A 19,289-nucleotide genomic window follows, 5' to 3' on the forward strand; every position below is an offset into this window, starting at 1 on the left:
AACAAAACAAAATTAAACATCAAAACAACAACAACAAAAGAAATATAGCGATAAGGTAAGTTTCACTTAATGAGATAAAAAAATGGCATCTTAAAATGGTTAAATTGTTTTTCATTTTTAATCTCAAAAAACACTCCCACAGCAATTCACAGTTAAGTATATTTTTTCATTAGTATCTGTAAGTGAAGTAGACTAGAAATTGTCAGAAAGCAGTGTCAACATGTAGAGGCACTGTCTAGAACCCATCTATACCTATCACATATATATATGTAAAAGCCTCAGGTAAGAATAATGATCTATTATTTATCTACTATAATTACCTACTTTTTCTTACCCCTCATTCATATCCCACTATGCCAAACTCTTTTGGCTGTTTTTCTCTAAATTACTGTGTTGGGTAGGGGCAAGATACCATCAAATCAAGACAGGAATGTTCACAGACATAAACAACCATTTGTGCTTAAAAATTAAGGAAGTCTTATCCAGTTTCATACACTCATGATGGCTGGGTAGAAAAACTGAAGGGCAGAAAGTATAATCACCTCCAGCCCTCCACCCTGCTCTTCAGATAGTTTTTCCTACCCTCAAGGCAAGGACAACTGATGTGCCCATCAGCCAGCTCCTGAAACAATGAACAGTTTTCAACACTAATGTATTGCGGTAAATCAAAACCAGGCCAAGTCAAATGAACAAGATGCACGTAACGTACTCAGGGAAGATACCATCTATCCAAAGGTTGAAGACAGAACCCATCCCTCTTCAAATCATCTCACTGCAGTTCATTGTTACATTACACATTAGCCAAAGTACAACTTCAGGAACTTCTAAATTATACTTAAGATACATAAAAAAAAATACAGCATGCAAAACTTGAAACTACTGAACTGAAAATGTTGGGAAAACAACTCTCAACATTGACGCTTCTGCTTTAAATCTGAAATAGGCCACAATGTGGCTAAATGAAAAGTAAAGATAATAGATTTTTTCTCAAATTGTTTAAAATATTTTATACAACATTTAATCAACAAGGCTGAGGAACATCTCCATATCTGCATCCTTAACCATTGCACCTTATTCCCACAAAATACTATGCAAGTAAACCTAAGTATATGAAAATGTCAATCTTCTATATACTTAATATCATATATAAGGGTGGTATTTTGGAATAGTACAGTTTCGCTGTAATATTGGGAAATATTCATCATATAAATAAGTTAGTGCCAAACTTCAGTGTAAATCTGAGACCAATTCGTATGCAGTGTCAAGCACAATGAAGCCCTGAGGTATATCAGAATAAATAAGGTCACTCTTCCAAAATGCCTGTAATGTTTTGTGCCTCTTCATGTTTTCTAGAATGCACACACTTGATCACAAGATTTCTTAGAACTATAAACCAGCATAAGAAATTTGATACGTGACCCCTTTTGGGAATGTGAGTAATATCCTACTGAGAAATTACCTATTGTTTAATGGAAAGCCATTGATCTCTGCCCACCATCTGCTTAGTCCAACTGCTTATTTAACATATTGGGTGATAGCAACACTTCATCTCAGAAATTACCCTTGCTGAAGCTAATGAACATCATGTTGTAATTTTAACTAGATTCAGATTTATCTCCAGTCCTAGCCAAGCACTGAGTTCATTACTTGCTGACAATGACTAGTGTGTTTGGCTAGCATATTAAATCACAAATTGTTCCACTAAAATCAACATAACCAAACATGCAAAAGTTAGCTTAACAATTATCAGGTGGGATACAATGGGTATTTCAAGATGTCATCCTTTCACAACATCTGTATACAACACCTAATTTTGATTAAGAAAATTTATTTTGAATGCTTTTATGCTACTGATTGTAGACCCATATCCTTCTCTGTAGACCTCAGGGTAGATCAAAAGTGTTGGCTGTGATGTCTATGTGAAACAAACACCATTCAACCACTGCTAACCTGTATTTGAAAAGAGAAGGGAACTCCTGGGTTTCATTGGAAATCACTTAAATACAAGTAAAACATCCCCCTGAGCTTGCAATCCAAAAAATACAGCATCAGGGAATTTACGGATTCAAACAAATACTCCCAGCGTGAGTTATGTAGAAGATCCTCCACCACGTACCTGTACCTCTCAAAATGTGGTATGAAAGGCCAGGAAGGGCTGCTGAGTTCTGCTGCCACAACCCAACTGGGAGGAAGTGATCCTCTAAGTGGTAGAACCTGGCCTTAATGGTTATATATCTTTATGCTTGAGCTTTTTCAAATTTTACATGGACTAAGCGTTTGAAGCAGCTTTCATTTTACTGAAGTCAGTTTATTCACAAGGCCACTGCTACCATGCCTCTGTTAACTTTGCTCTCAAAAAAATTATCTTTTTACAAAAGCTGGATTAATAGCATATCCTATGTCGTTGTTGACAAAACAACATGAAAAGGTTTCTAAACGGTGTAAAATTGCGTATTGCAATTGGGTTAGGAACTGGCTGGAGGGCCGGGCCCAGACAGTGGTGAATGGTGCTGCATCCAGTTGGCAACCAGTCACTAGTGGTGTCCTCCAGGGATCAGTGTTGGGCCCAGTCCCGTTTAATATCTTTACTGATGATCTGGATGAGGAGATTTTGCAGATGACATCAAGTGGGGGGGGAGTGTTGATCTGCTGGAAGGCAGGAGGGCTCTGCAGAGGGACCTGGACAGGCTGGAGAGTTGGGCTGATTCCAACAGGATGAGGTTCAACGAGGCTAAGTGCTGGGTCCTGCACTTTGGCCACAACAACCCCATGCAGTGCTACAGGCTGGGGACAGAGTGGCTGGAGAGCAGCCAGGCAGAAAGGGACCTGGGAGTTTGGACTGACAGGAAGCTGTACATGAGCCAGCAGTGTGCCCAGGTGGTCAAGAAGGCCAATGGCATTCTGGCCTAGATCAGGAACAGTGTGGTCAGCAGGACCAGGGAAGTGATTCTGCCCCTGTACTCAGCACTGGTGAGGCCACAGCTGGAGTACTGTGTCCAGTTCTGGGCCCCTCAGTTCAGGAAGGACATTGAGGTGCTGGAGCAGGTCCAGAGAGGAGTAACAAGGCTGGTGAAGGGACTTGAGCACAAGTCCTGTGAGGAGAGGCTGAGGGAGCTGGGGTTGTTTAGCCTGGAAAAGAGGATGCTCAGGGGAGACCTCAACACTCTCTACAACTCCCTGAAAGGAGGTTGTAGCCAGGTGGGGGTTGGTCTCTTCTCCCAGGCACCCAGTCAAGAGGGCACAATCTTAAGCTGTGCAAAGGGAGGTTTAGGTTAGATTTTAGGAAGAAATCTTTTACAGAAAGAATAATAAGACATTGGAATGGGAGGCCCAGGGAGGTGGTGGATTCACTATCCCTGGAGATTTTTAAGATGGGACTGGATGTGGCACTTAGTGTCATGGTCTAGTAACCACAGCAGTATTGGATCAAGGGTTGGACTTGATGATCTCGGAGGTCTTTTCCAACCCAGCTGATTCTATGATTCTATGAATAGAGTACGATGGGAAAGTTAATGTAAAAATTACCCAACTCAAAATGCTTTTCATGTCCTTCTTATTTATGAACAATGTATCAGAAGCAGCTGACTCTCAGAACCAAACTGACTGAATAACTGGCAGGTTACCATTATCTTCTAACTTCCTTGTGCTGCTCAAGAATAAACACACCTGAGCAGTCATAAGCATCGTACAGCTGCATGCATGAATATGTTTCTCATATTTCTTATGTAATATTCTTCACATAAAGACACAGGATGAGACTTGCAAGGTTGGTTGCTTTCATGTCGTTTACAAAAAAACAATAAAATGTACATTTCAAAACACTGTTCACTATAGCATGGTCTGAATCTATCCATCTTTTCGCAGCACATATGAGGAATGCATTAATCTGGAAATAACCATATGGCTGCTAGTGGAAAAAGAAGCAGCAGAACATATAGCAGTAGAGAGAAACAGAAAAGATTTTTTTATAAAACTTGTACATTACTGTGTTGTAAACAACCATTTATTTACAGAATTAGTTTGAGCTTGGAAGTACATCTGGCCTACCCTTGTTTACGCATTATGTACAGTTTTGCAGCAGTGCAACAAAATTTTGCAGCCAACACCCTTCACATATAACCAGTTTGTGCTGAAACAATTTGTCAATCTTATTTAACTGTCGTTACTTGCTGCAGTACAAGGAAATTCTAACTGATGCAGGTTAGACTTCTGTTGTCAAATAAAAGTAGCAATAGCTGTCTTTCACAAAATTCACTACAGCTAGCTTGCATCTTCCCTGCCAAAACGAATCATATATTCTAAAGATGTCCATGTGCTGTCATCCATCCTCTGTCCCTGAAAAGTAGGGCTGCTTTCTCTACTTTTATGTGGCTCATTTCTTCACAAAAATGACATTTATTTTTCAAATGGCATTCAGGGTTACAAAATGGAAAGAGATCCCATTTCACTGTAGCCATTTGTTCCTAAGACAGAGATGGAACTGCATGACAAGATGGAAGCTCTCTCTCCTGTCTCCACCTGCTCCCTCTAACTTTTTTACTACTATTCCAGTAGACTTTAAATTTTACTTATAAAAGCCAACATAGCAGATGTCTTTAACTGTCCCACCTGCTGGCAGTGCTGACACTCTCCATAACTGATCCTCCTGTCCATCCTCATGTATGCATACATAAAATAGGCACCAGGCAGTGCGCAAGACATGTTCTCTCTTGGACTTGTCTGGGGTATGTGAGGAGTGATAGTTATTTGTTTCAGAGCTTTTTATTTTACTTCTAGCTGCACAGCCTCGTGTGCTTTGCCCAGGAGGTTCCATGTTGACAATACCATTACAGTGCCCTTGGAAGACACCATATAAGCAGGATCTGGTCTGGGAACTGAAATACAACAGCCTGAGCTACACAAAATGAGCTTCCTCTGCCTAGGGCAAATATATAAGCCCTCATAAATTGGTATATATGTTCTTCACCTACATTCTGATCATCAGGGGTATGGTTTTCACATGGCTGTACTCATCTTGCTTTTTCTTTCATACAAGCTTCTAGAGAATTATATGACTAGGTCAGGAAATCTTGTCTTCTGTCTGTGCTTCTCCTAAGAAGCAGGCCACACCATGCAGACTCTTCCATGGCACACAGCATAGCTAAAACTTGTTTACTGCTGTCAAAGCCTACTGACAGCCTTTCAGAAAGCCAAAATCACTTTTAATTTTCCCACAATATAAAGCAGACTGCCACTGTTCTTCTCATCAAATCAGATACCCTGCCAATGAAATACACAGGCTCCTCCATGCAATCTTCAGTCAGCAGTGAATCTGGCTGCTTAGACTATGAGTTACAAAATCAAAGCCTCATTACAGAATCATTGTGTACATACAGCAATGTACAATCAAGTAATATATGTTAAAAAAAAGGTGCCTTGCAGACAAACATTGTACAAATAAACATCTACATATGTTGAAACACAAAAACCATCACAATTTCCTATTTTTCTACAATATACCCCAAATACTCCCAATATGTACATCTAAGTAGACCAGACTGTACTTGTCCATTTCATTATCCACAAGTACTATCAAAGTCATGTGAATAAACATGTTTGCATATAAATATCCATTATTTTCACTCATAGATTGGAAACTAAAAAGCAAGATTTATGTCTACAGTTGTACGTATTTATATTCCTAGTTCTTTAATGACAGATTTCTTTTACAGATGAAATGAAGTTCTATGTGTTTGCAATGCTATACTATTTTCTAAATGACTACTCCTATCTGTATACAACAGATTATTAAGACTATTTTTCCACTTTTCAGTGACTTCCTATCCCACTCACATTCCACAGAATTTGGGGAATGGACCCAAGATTCACATATGCTGAAGAGTCCAATTATTGCAGCTATGAAGAGACTATGGCAATTAGCAATTAACAATTTGTTCAGAAAACTACCTGGAAAAGGGAACAAAACCTCATGAATGAACAAGAAAGATCTGTCTTCATTCATTCCTTGTTTGGCAATTATTTATTTGGTTTTGTGGGCATGTTTGCCATGCTACCACTACTTTTAGTCTCTGTTTCTTGAGATACCTGAAAAGCTAAGTCTGATACAAAGATTTGATGGATGTCTGCCTAACTAATGTATGTAGCTATTACTTTGTATTTTTCTTCTTTATTACTTTTCAGAATCAAAAGGAGATAAGCATTACCACGAGCCGCTGTTATCAATATCAAGGAGACATACGCACAAAAGATGTTTGCACAAAATCAAATTCTACGTGTCAGTAGGAGACAAGCTGTTGTTGGAAAGTGCCAGAAAATCAAATTTTACAGAGAATCACAAATTTTGAACCTCTCACAGTGATAAGATCTGTCAGACACAGATAAGAACGTGTATTTTTAAAATATACAAGGTTTCATATCGCATCTTCTAATGTGAGAACAAAACAAACCAGTTGTTTGTGCCAACAATTCCAACCAGTTTGTCAAGCTGTAAAGGACAAAGTATGACTCTGGTTGGGTCACCAACCATTCTGACACTAACAGACAGAAGTTATAGATAATAAAGTGGGAACCGGTATTCACGCAATTTACCAAGGAAACACTAGGAAAACAACAAAGGATGTATTTATCTCAGGACCATGTCCTAACTAATCATGCAGAAAACAGGCAACTCCAAAGCAGAGGTGGGCACTAGAAGGGATACAGCAGGTCTACCTAACTGCAACTGGGGCCCTGGATGCCCACTGGGAGCCTGCCCCAGCCCGGGCCAGACCTGTTTTCTGGCACCCATTTCTCTCTTTTCCACATTTTGCACATCCAGGATGTACAAATTTTGGATTCACAGTGATACAGAAGGCAAATATTTTTTAATATTTTAATGGAAGGAGTATAATTTTTTTTTCTTTTCAATGCCATATATGAAAGGTTACAGGCAAAACTCACTCAAAACCTGATCAGCGCAATGAACTTGCTGCACTGAATGATGGGCTACAAACCGCAGTGTGGGTAAAAAAACCACTACTATTTGTGTTTCTAGCAGAAATATTCAGCTATACTTAACATCAGTAATGGATAAATACAAAATAACATAGCAAACAACTTGGTATCTATCATAAGCACACCCCCGACGAAAAGAAAAAATACAATTTCCCTAAAATACATGATGGGATTTATTCTGTTCATACTCACAAAAGTATGCATAAGGAAGAGTCCTGTGCAACAACCGTTGGTCTGCTACTGGAAAACAGGTGTCTGTGAGATGAGGTTAGGAAAAAAGCTTTTCAGACTATCCTGAGAAAATTACCTTTGCTTTTACTAGCTGCTCAAACTGTTTGAGAGGCACCTTGGCATCTGGGGCACCAGTGCCCCAGCACTAGCAGCTGGGGCTGCCCTGGGTTGGTCACAGCGGGTTCCAGCTGGCTCCAAATGCACTCACCACAGAGCACAGCTGAGCTCACAGCTGAGGTGGGGGCACCTCTGAGAAATGTATTTAAGATGGGGCAAGAACACTGCCCAGTAGTGAGAAGTGAGGGGGAAAAGTGTGAGAAACAGCCTTGCGTGCACCATGGTGAGAGAAGGAAGAGAGGAAGGAGGTGTCCTAGGGGTTGGAGCAAAGATTCCCCTACAGCCCCTGCAGTCTTTGGAGAATCCCTTGTTGGAGAAGGGGAAAAGCATGAGGAGTAAGGATTGACAGGGACCAGCTGTTGTGAACTCGCTACAACCTTCATCCCTCACATCCCTGCACTCTCACTGGGGGCAGGCAAAAGAGTCGGGAATAAAGGAGTGAAGTTGAGTCTCGGAACAAGGGAAGTACATGCTTTACGTGTTGTCCTTGTTTTTCACTGTACAAACCTGTTTTAATTGGCAATAAATTAAATTGGTCTTCCTCAAGTCAAGTCTGTTTTGCCTGTGAATGGTAACTGGTAAGTGACCTACCTGTCCTTATCTCAAGCCATGGGGAGTGCGATACGAAACCTTGTATATTTTAAAAATACAAATTCTTATCTGAGTCTGACAGATCTCATCACTGTGGGAACCTGGAAGCCAGCTGAGGTCAACCCAGCACACTTGGGGATCAAATTTGGAACTGACTTTTACTAATTTAGGTAGTTCGATTATATAAAGTGGTCAAAGTTCATTCTTCATTACAATGCTAAGCACACTTGCTAATAGTGAGGTGAGCAATACTGGTACATAGAAAGTATATGGCAGCGTCAGCACCTGCTGCCCCCAGCCACCTTCTGTGAAGACTCAAAGTTCTGGAGTGGTTTCAGAAGCTCCTTAAACTGATTTAAAGCTTTGCTGCTGCCAAAAGAGAAGAGATCCTGCCCTACTTTCCATGTGCACATCACTGCACTAGTTTCTTGCGTGGCAGTAATAAGGCTTATCTGGCTGAAAACTACTCTCTTCACTTTCAGTGCTGGAACAAAAGGGGAGCATAAGATCATCACTTCCAGCAAAAATGCTATCATGAAACTATATCCTTGGACTGTTTCAGGCTCACAATTTCAATGTACCTTGGAAAATAACTGCATATGAGACTTGGATCACAGTTGTTCCCCTAACTTCACACTGCGGTTTCTTAAAATGTCCATCCAGATTTATTCAGATGTAAAGACGGTCAGAAATACCCTGCTAGGGTTTTTTTGAGCCAATTTGTCACAAAGTTTTTATTTTGTTACATGAGCAAATCTGTGACAGAACCAGAGAAGTTTTGAACCAATCGAAATCTATGGTCTGCTGAATCCTGTATCCTCTGTGACAAATAACAAGATCAATTATTTAAAAAATACACATGACCTCCTGCAATAGTTATCTGGAATATAATTCATTTCATGAAAGAACATCCTACCCACTTATCCATTTATTTTGCCCTACATGTGGGGGTTTTTTTCTACCCCCTAAAATCTTGCAATAATTTACTTACAGAATCATAGACCCTGCTGACTTGGAAGGGTATCATAACAATCATTGAGTCCAACTCCTGGCCCTATGCAGGACACCCAAAGAATCATGCCATGTACCTGAGAACATGGTCTAAATGCTTCTTCAACTCTGTCAGGCTTGGTGCTGTGACCACTGCCCTGGGGAGCCTGTTCCACTGCCAAACCACCCTCTGGGTGAAAAACCTTCTCCTGATATCCTACCTTAACATTCCCTGACTCAGCTTCATGCCATTTCCTCAGGTCCTGTCAGTGGTCATGGGAATGAAGATATGGGTACCTGCCTCTCCATTTCCCTCAGTCAGGATGTTCAAGACCACAGTGAGGTCTCCCTCCCCTCTTCTCCAGGCTAAACAGGCCAAGGGACTTCAGCTGCTTCCCCTCAAGGCCCTTCATCACCTTTGTTGCCCTCCTTTAGATGCTCTCAATAGCTGTATACCTTTCTTCTACTGTGGCACTCAAAACTGCATACAATATTCAAGATGAGGCTGCATCAGTGCAGAGCAGAGTGAGACAGTTGCCTCCCTCAGCTGGTTGGCTTTCCTTGATGCCCTCCAGGACATGGTTGGCCCTCCTGGCTGCCAGGGCACTGCTGACTCATATTCAACTTGCCAGGACCCCCAGGTCCCTTTCTGCAGTGCTGATCTCTGGTCTCTCATTCCTCAGTGTGTACACAAAACCAGGCTTGCCCAGTCCCAGGTGCAGAATCCAGCACTTGCCCTTTCTTAAACTTCATATGGTTGTTGATTCTCCATCTCTCTAATTTGTCAAGGTCTCTCTGCAGGGCCTCTCTGCCTTCAAGGGAGTTGACAGCTCCTCCCAATTTAGTACCATCAGCAAACTTACTTATTATTCCTTCGAGTCCTGCATCCAAGTCATTAGTGAGGATGCTGAAGAAAACTGGGCTGAGGATGGAGCCCTGTAGAACCCCACTGTTACAATTCTCACTTCTGTATAAATCAAAAAATATTTTGAATTTTGCCAGCTTCTTGGTTTCATCCTATAGAATCTAGTGGGACTTTTATCCAGCCACTTAAAAACCACAATTCTCTTCCCAGGTATGGTGTGCACTTGTAAGTGCATACTTTCCCCATAAACCTATTATTTTCCCGAGCAATTTTAGTTTCTTTTTTGCCTGCCAAAAAGCAAAGAAAAGGCATGTTCCCCCTGCCACATAAACATATGCAGGAGAATGAGCATCTATTTTCTGACCATTATTGATGCTGAGATTGACTGGGAGAAACAGCAAGGGCTCCAAGTACCACCTCTGGCTCAGTGAGCCAACTGTTTGATTGTTCTCATGTTGTTTAACAGCTTATGTATAATTGCTGCTGGTTTAGACCGTAACACAATAAATGCAGCACTGTGGGAAGAAAGAGACCTTTTTTGCATCAGCAATTTTAGTCTCTTTCTTACATGGAGAGTAATATCTGCACTTGACTGTATTACTTTGTGAAATTTTATTTTCCCCCAAAAAGCCTTCAGTATATCTGATTCATCCTGAATTGTCAAACTCCATAAATCTCATTGCAGCCTATGTTGCCAGTATAAGATAGTTGAATTTACTTTCAGCTAAGGAGGTTATACAGAGTTTAATAAATTTCAACACATTAATTAAAGTAATTTTGCATTTATTGTTCTTGTTATTTTTAATGGATGCATGCACCAGAGATCTATGCAACATTTCATTTTCACTGTTGCTTAATGGTTTACCTTTAAGATGGCAATGATAAATCAGGCAAGATGTAACTATCTACAGCCTAGGGATTTTAATTTATCAGTGGATTGTAGGCTTCCAGAAGAGAAATTAGGGAAGGGTTAGTTCAGAAAAAACAGGAGGTAAAAACACAGGAAAAAGAAATTTTGCAAATATTTATATTTCTAGAGACAGGTTTACATTCTATCAACCTTTGTTCACCTATAATTTTGGTATTCATTGCAACAGTCCCAGGATTCCACGATTCCTTGTTTTTATAAATGGCCTGTGAACAAAATACTTCTACGGCAATAAAAGGGGAAAGAACTCAAGTAAGTTTTGCTATCAGCTAGCACACTATCTTGAATTAAAAGAGTTCACACCATTAGACTGATTTATCTAGGGCCTCCTGATTCTGGACCTATACTATTTACACTGAGCTTTCCTCAGTGCTCTGTGGAGATTTCCTCAGTGCTGACCTGAGCACCATTCTGCCTTTCTAGAATGTCCAAAGCAACTACAGTGGAAGTAATAGTTCCTGTAAGAGGAGAACTGCTTTCATCCTTGCTACTATCATCAAATACAAGCAAAATATACCACCAAAATACATGCCATAGGTATTTTTAAGTGAAAAGTAGTATTAAAGAGAAATTGCATTTAAAACACTTAAAGGAATATTTTTGCCAATACGATGGCATTTTTAAATAGGAAGACTCCTTGCAACACTTAACCATCTGCAATAATTTTGTATTTCAGTAAGAACTTCCTCATACTCAAGGAGTCTCAGAAGGTATTTCTTACTGACTGTTTATTACAGAGTATCCCCTTTAACACAATTTGTAATGTATTATAAAGACATCAGCACACTGAGGGACCTACCAAACAAATTCAGTGACTTGGGTGACCTATTAAGAAGCATTTCTAGTTCAGATTTGTGCATCAGATCATCAGGTTTTGTTGCATCCTTAAGTTACTGGAGTAAATTCTTTTACATTCTCCTGGATTCATTCCTATTTCATTTTTGCTTTAATTTGCTTTTCCATTTCATATTTACCTTACAGACAACTTTATTCTATTTCACATTCCTGTGAACTTTATTGAAGCTCATGGGTCTATGCAGGTAATCTCTTTAGCAATCCACTTCAGGGCACAAGACAGTCAAATGTGCATGCAAGTCCTTGAAGGTACTGTTCAAATGGAAATTCAACTTTCAAATCCCAAAACATTTGCTTTCATTTAAATTAGTTTGAGTTATAACATTGGTGACTTACTCTCAGACACATTCACACATAGTATTTCATATTCTCAGAAGAAACTGCCGGTAACTGAGATACGCACGATAGTGAACAGAGATGGAAATTAATTTTATCAATGTGATGAACACACTACTACTTCAATCAAAATTAATTTGCAAGTTTCGGCGGAATAGGAACAGATACAGGGGAATTAGAAAACAAAATATTTTTCTCAGAACCATAGAATCTGCTGAGTAGGAAGGGAACCATAACAATCATTGAGTCCAATTCCTGGCCCTATGCAAGATGCCCCAAGAATCACACCATGTGCCTGAGAGCATTATCCAAACACTTCTTCAACTCTGTCAGGTTTGGTGCTTTGACCACTTTCCTGGATAGCCTGTTCCAGTACTCAACCACCCTCTGGGTGAAAAACTTCCTTATATCCAACCTTAAAGTCCCTAACTCAGTTTCATGCCATTTCCTGTCACTGGTCACAAGAGTGAAAAGATCAGCGTCTGACCCTCCATTTCCCCTCGTGAGGGGTAATCTCTCACTCTCCCCTTTTTCCACATTCAGCACAGAACTGTACCAGTTTTTATTACTGAAAATAAAAGGCAGGCTCAGGGTAAAATAACAGCCACTGCTGAACTCATTCAGAGTTAGTCTCACAACAATCTGCTCTACAACACAAATGAAAAGCAGTATTCTTTCCAAGTGAGTTCCTTATTTGGGGACAATTTACTTTGACGACATACTGTTTTACATTTTCATGTGGCTTTTCACTTGTTTTGTGAACTTTCACTGAGCAGTGTCCTGACATTTCATTTTCTTTATATGTAGCTGCTTTTCATTTGAACTGTGGATGATCTCCACTTCCATGAGTACTCTGTGAAACATCTGCAAAATTAGGAAAAGCTTAACAAGCTCTAACCCAAATGAAGCCTTGAAACCCTTGCAAGCATGAACAAGTAATTGCATGGGAACAGTGACATGCAAACAGAAGTCCTGTAAATATCTTCAGATTATTCAGAAACACCTTTCCTTTATTAGGAATGAGTTTAGCACAATGTTTCACTGAAATTGCATCAAGCCTGGAAATTATAAGGAATCTTAACAGAATAAGATCGTTTGTCTTACTCTCCTCATCCCTGGAGAAAATGTCAAAGCAACTGGATGAAGACAGTCTACTCAGGCTATAACAAGCAATGCTAGGTATATTTAACAAATTCAAAAAAGTATCCATGCAATTTCCTAAAAGCAGTTTAATTGATTAATTTAAAATAGTTATCGAGTCAAGAAGTACTAAAGCAAAACTAAAATGGATAGTAATAAATTTTCACTGCTGATTGCTGAAAAAATATTTTTAGATGAAGCAGTAACAATAGCACTGTAAAAAACCAATTTCCAAATGTTATCTGAACAAAACAGTACAGTCACTACCTTAGAACATCCTTAAAAATACACATTCATTTTCCCCTTACAACTATAGCTAAACAGAGATGTAAATTAGAGGAATGAAGGGGACTTTAATTTTCTAATGTCTATGAGTACTGTGCATTTTTACTAATTGTCTTTCAAAAAAAGAATAGTCTTATTAATGTAACAACCTTACAGGAAATAAAGACTTCCATAGTAAATATATTTATTACTCGACATTATTACTCTATTAATACAATTGTGACATAAATTTCATTTTTGGCTCCTAAAATCAGAAAATGGTCTAGAATACCAGCCTGATACTATAATTACAGCTCCTAGTTTCACTGTGCTATCTACATAACTGATACAGGATTTTATGAAATGACTACAGAAGCAATGGGACTGCTTGGTGGACTGCTGTGGAGATTGAGGTATACAAGCATTAACTCAAATAGAACTTGTTAGCTAAAAAGGCACAGCTGACATTTTATCTGCAACCCCAAAAATGACAGTACTGTACTATATGCAGCTAACATCATCTAAGATACTCACAAGTAAAAATATAAGGACACATGCTACTGAATGTATTAATCAAAGACAAACCTTACTCAGAAGTGATCTGTTTAGTGGTGCACAATGGCAGATGCCAGAGCATATTTTTTTGTGATGCAAGGCTGCTCAAGATCATCTATAGATAATGAACCATAACAGCTTGGGATTTGATAAAATGCAAGCTGATGATGAGAGAAGGCAAAGAATACAACTATTATCTGAACAACAAATACATATAAACTGGATATTTTTCATCTTTAGTATCAGAATGAAATTATCATGTATTGCTACAAAATTGTGTGTTCATTAATCTAATAGACTTTGCATCAGAAAAAGCTATTTCTTTAATTTATTCACTACTTCCATTCTGTTTCTTGGAAACTGCTATGCATTAAAGCACTTAATAAGGCATGGAACATAACAAAATCTGTGTTTGTTTAAGATACCTTATATGATTGGCATCAACACAGTTTTCACAGGGAAATCTTGAATGAAGGCTGTCAGTCACTTTCTAGTTTCGTCACGGTTCAGAAAAAAATCCTTTTTCTCCCTTTAAAAGAAAGACATTTCATGTAAACACTTGCCAGTTCCTGTACTGCTGTATTTTCCATCTTAGCCTGCACACAACTGCTGCTTAAAAACTCCTTTAAATATACTTAGTTTGTTCAGTGCCCCTCAGCTGACTGCCAATAGCTGATTATCATGAGAGTTAATCAGATCGTTAAGAGACCTAGAAAAAAAAGACATGAACAGGTTTTCTTCATCATGGACTGATTTGGACTGTTTTCTTAGAGTGCTCTAATATTATACATTTCTGCAGATTTCATCAGTGAGCCAAGTACAGCGAATTGTAGTGATCTCACGTCATATTTTTCTACCGCGGTAACCCACAAGGTTCCTTAACTTAGCATGCTCAGTGAATTTATTTGATACCAAAAGGACATGGACTTATACTTGGACATTTATTAACTTCTATACACAAACAGACAATTTCAAAACAGTTTGGATTAAGAGGCAAAAGTGACATTAAAGGAATTCGCTTTGCTTTTCCACCACAGCTGTGACTAGAAGCTCCAGTTAAGACTGAATGCTCATTGAGCTGAATGTTGTTTGAACAAGACTGTTAGAGATCTTTAAGATGAAAGCTGAGGTACACAAAAATTAAACAATATGCTGAATGTCACACAAGTCTGGTTTAAGGAACCTTCTCAGTCTTAAATATCTTGAATCCTTGCCCACTATCTTAATCACACCCCAAAAAAAGCTGTTCTCAGTCCCCATATCTTGTATGTAGTAGTTTTCATATTTTCCTTAGGAGGAAATACCACCGGTATTTCATTTTGTCAGTCCTGACAATATATAAAACAGCAAATCTTGTTAGAAATAAAGATATTTTTTAAACAACAAAAGTACTGCATAATTCAAAAGTTCATTTAAATTATTTTAAATACTTTGGAATCTGTTTTTTCAGTATTTAAGTACTAAGAAATCAGTATTGCAAAAATGATGGAATTTTCTGTAAATGTAGATACCTATTATTTGCCATCTAATTTTTACAGAATAAAGCCCATATCAGCATGGTGTATTGCACTGAATTTACAGTCACCAAAGTTGGGGGCACAAGAATTTACAAATCCACAGAATGTGTCTTTTCCATCAGAAAAGAAAGACTAAATTTTTTCAATTACTCTAGGACCTAGGGTTTTAATGAAATAACTATCAGGAAAAGCTGGTTAAAAATGTTCCAGCTCTCAGAGTCAACAATTATTTTGTAGCTCGTGGCTGTCTAGATAGAATGTATTTATTTATCAAAACAACAAAGTAAAATTAAACTCATTAGATGCAAACCACAACATTAATAAAAAAACATTGCTGCAACATCGAGCACTCAAAGTTTTATTCAGCCTTTTTCTGAGGCTTTATGACAGTCTCTGAGTCACATATTTTTTGTGGGTAGTTATGCTTATCCAGTACCTACGTTATTTTTAAAGGAATTTGAAGGGTTTATCCCTCTTACTCTGTGAATGCTCTAGAATTTATACACCTTACGGAGCAGATTCTTAAAATTAAATTATTATTTTCATGATGGATTTTTTTTCCAAGATAATAAAATCCACTAATTTTATACACCCAATAATGGATCCTCATTTCTCCTCCACCCCAATTTCTTTTTATTTACAGCATGTAGTATATATTTTAAGTTCCTGTATACCCAAACACAACTCCCATTGTATTCCATTTTCCTGCCTTCCTGGCTCATTTTTCAATCATTCCGAGCTCTTTCTAGCTAGGATTACTAGCTGATGCTACTGGCAGTTATGCTGGCAGCTCTACATCTGCTATCCAGTTATCCAATTCCTTATAAAATCTTCCCTAGAGTTCCCTGCCAATTCTGACTCTTTTTGTCTAGTCAGTCCCAGTTTCCACTCCGTGTCCAATTTTTATCCAGGTTGATATTATCCAGGTTGACTATTAATCCACTGCCTTTGCCCATCAAGCCTCGGTCATTGCCTCCTCAGCTCAATGCTGACCAATTTTCTCCCATACTGGTACTCTTTTGTCCACTGGGGTCCCAGAAGACTTCCAGCTGAGATAACACACAGGGGAGTTATTAAAAGCCATCATGGGAAACTCTTTTTCTATCTTTTTCATCTTGCAACACAAAGTCTGTTGAGTCACTTCATGGGAATATTATGAGTTTATCACAGTCAGCCTCAGGAGTTGTGAGAAGCCAAAGCACACTCAGCAATGACCACAAATGGATTTTTTTTTCATCTTTATTGTTAACAAATCCCTCTTTCCTCTGTAAATTATGCTCGTTTTCAAAAGGCTTAGGATTTTGCTAATTCTAGTGCACAGTCACAGGGATGGCCACAAACACATTCTGTTCAGAACTGGCAATCTCACTGCTAGGCAGAAAACTTAACTCCACCAGAAAGGAAACTTTCAAATATGATGTGTAGTTTTCTGTTGAGATCATAACTGTGTTGAAAAATCCTAGTTTGATGCAAATATTTCTAAGGAGACATGAATTAACCTTTGGGAGTCAGGAGAAGACAGATAAATCAGTAAAATAAGTTTTAGTATGTTTTAATATAGGTAACTGAAACATGATCCATGTTTCAACAAGAATTTTCAGGTTTTCTTGGAGATTTAAAAATTCTTTTTACAAGTCCCTTGGGGAGCAGAATGAACTTCTCTCATTCATTGGATGAACAGTGCATAATACTTTGCATAACGAAATTAAGCAGCCTGAAGTACATGTGAACATGACTAATGAGACCAAATGCAGCAGGAAAAGCAAGCAGATGGCTTGAGTGAGCTGGAACAGAGTAGCAAGGAGAAATCTGAATGTTTTGGGGTTTTGCAGGGTACATACAGACACAAAAATATAATCTTTGCATTTCTGTGTAACAGTGCATCTCTCAGCACTTGGATGGCCTATGGACCACAAGTGAGAGCTTGCCAGAATACTAATAGTCTCTGTGGAAAACCTTTATATGTTGTCTATGGGAGATACAAAATGCAAACAAAATGGAGGTGAGAGGGCAGGGGGTGTTTGGTTCACTCTGTGTCTTGCTTTTTTAATTTCATAAAAAAGATACTTAAGCTAGTGATACAATTTATTGAACTAGTCTTTCTCCAACAAAAGTCTGGTTCTCAGATACCTCTCCAGTAGTATAAACATCTGGGGGAAAATGCAGAAAGAGAGAAAGAAGGCAGTAGGTATTAAAAGGTGATGGGAAAAGGCTTTCTTATCAAGAAAGTTCAATGACCAACTTATGAAGGATGCTACAAGAAACACCGGAAGATGCAGAAAAATTCAGTTTGCTCTCCTTGCTTTCTGTGAAAAAAAAATCTGTCCATAGAAAAGATTAACTGTTCATTTCTATAATTTGAGCTAAATTGAGGGTTACCAGACAGCCTCTCCTTGGGAGGTATTTCTTGGGAGGTATAGCTCTACTCTGCATGAACTGGCTATTTACATCTGCAAACTTAAGGGATTGCTGGCAGTTATGTTATAAAAAACGAGCACATTCAGGGAGAAAAAGTATAAAACTGAGCAAATTTACAATTTTACAATCATCCTGCCATCATATCTATTACAAAGGATTAGGATAAAACACCTTTGGATTTGTATTTTCTGACATCTGAGATTTATTTTTTTTTTAACTAGAAAACTTTATTTGATGTTTTGAAAGAAAGCTGGGACACTATCTGGGATTGCAATATAAGGATATCATGTCAACTAAGTAATTTAAACTAATGTTCAGAAGAAAACGATTTAATTAATTTTTCTGCACCTGTCAATAAGTACAGTATTCTGTTTCACTGTTAATAATGCTACAGCTTTAGCCTACCTACCACATATTTGACTATTACGTTCTCCTAGTATTCAGTGCTCACAGTGCAATCCAGTAGTGTGGAATATTTTTATTACCAACAAAAACTGTAGAGGTACAAGATTCAGACATTCTTTAATCCCTTCAGCTAGTTTTCAAAATGTATCTCTTCACTGTGTATACTGGTCTCGTTTTTTTAAAAGTTTAGAATATTCAGACAAATAGAACGAGACAGAGTAATTTCATGGAGCATCACTGTTCAGCTAAAAAAAAAAGAACAAAAAACCGCAAAACCCCAAGTTTCTTTTAGTTCTGGAAGACAGCAGTGATATTTCTTTACTATTTTTTCAGGACTTCTGACTGTATTTTTTATCTCCTGTACTAAACAGAAAACATTTTTTTCAGGTTTAAATATATTGAAGTTATCTCCACTCTGAAACAATCACAGGAATCTCTAATAACCTGGCATCTGTAGACCAGCAAGACCTTTCAGTTAGCCTTGACCTACATTTATCAGGTGATATATGTAGAGATTTGGATGTTCTTTTTATTTTACTGCAAATGATTCTTAATTACACTGAAGCACAATATTCAAGCTTCACCCCAAGAAACACTATGAACTGTTTGTTACATGATAAATGACCTTAAATAAGAACTGCAATACCCAGACATCATTCCAGCCTGTATTACTTTTATCAGATCTCCCTCTGATCTTCTATTTTAAATACACACTGTTATTCAAACTATCAGCAAAATCCAGCTTATATCACTATCCTTGTAGCTTTCTAACATAACTTGCATTATTTTAGGAGTACCTATCACACTACTAATTAAAACATGGGGTGAGGGAGAGGATTGTCCTGCTCTGCTCTGCACTGGGGCAGCCTCACCTTGAATATTGTGTGCAGTTTTGGGCACTACAATATAAGAAAGATATTCAGCTATTAGATAGAGAGTGTCCAAAGGAAGGCAATGAAGATGGTGAAGGACCTTGAGGGGAAGTCATATGAGGAGTGACTGAGGTCACTTGGTCTGTTCAGCCCGGAGAAGAGGAGTCTGAGGGGAGATCTCACTGCAGTCTACAACTTCCTTGTGAGAACAA

General features: G+C 38.4%; 1 protein-coding gene across 3 annotated transcripts in view; it reads right to left on the reverse strand.

Annotated features, from left to right (window-relative positions):
- The window catches only part of SYT1 (synaptotagmin 1), a 351,884-nt gene that overhangs the window by 257,103 nt on the left and 75,492 nt on the right, over positions 1 to 19,289 (reverse strand). For 2 of the 3 annotated variants that reach the window (XM_027661558.1, XM_027661540.1), the window contains exon 2: positions 14,291 to 14,394. The exons of the other annotated variant lie outside the window; for it this stretch is intronic. The gene's annotated coding sequence lies outside the window, so the exon portion shown is untranslated. The remainder of the gene's footprint in view (positions 1 to 14,290; positions 14,395 to 19,289) is intronic. 3 annotated transcript variants of the gene reach the window in all.

Source organism: Corapipo altera, unplaced genomic scaffold (assembly GCF_003945725.1).
Source record: "Corapipo altera isolate COAL_440 unplaced genomic scaffold, ASM394572v1 1, whole genome shotgun sequence".
In the NCBI taxonomy this organism is placed as follows: domain Eukaryota; kingdom Metazoa; phylum Chordata; class Aves; order Passeriformes; family Pipridae; genus Corapipo; species Corapipo altera.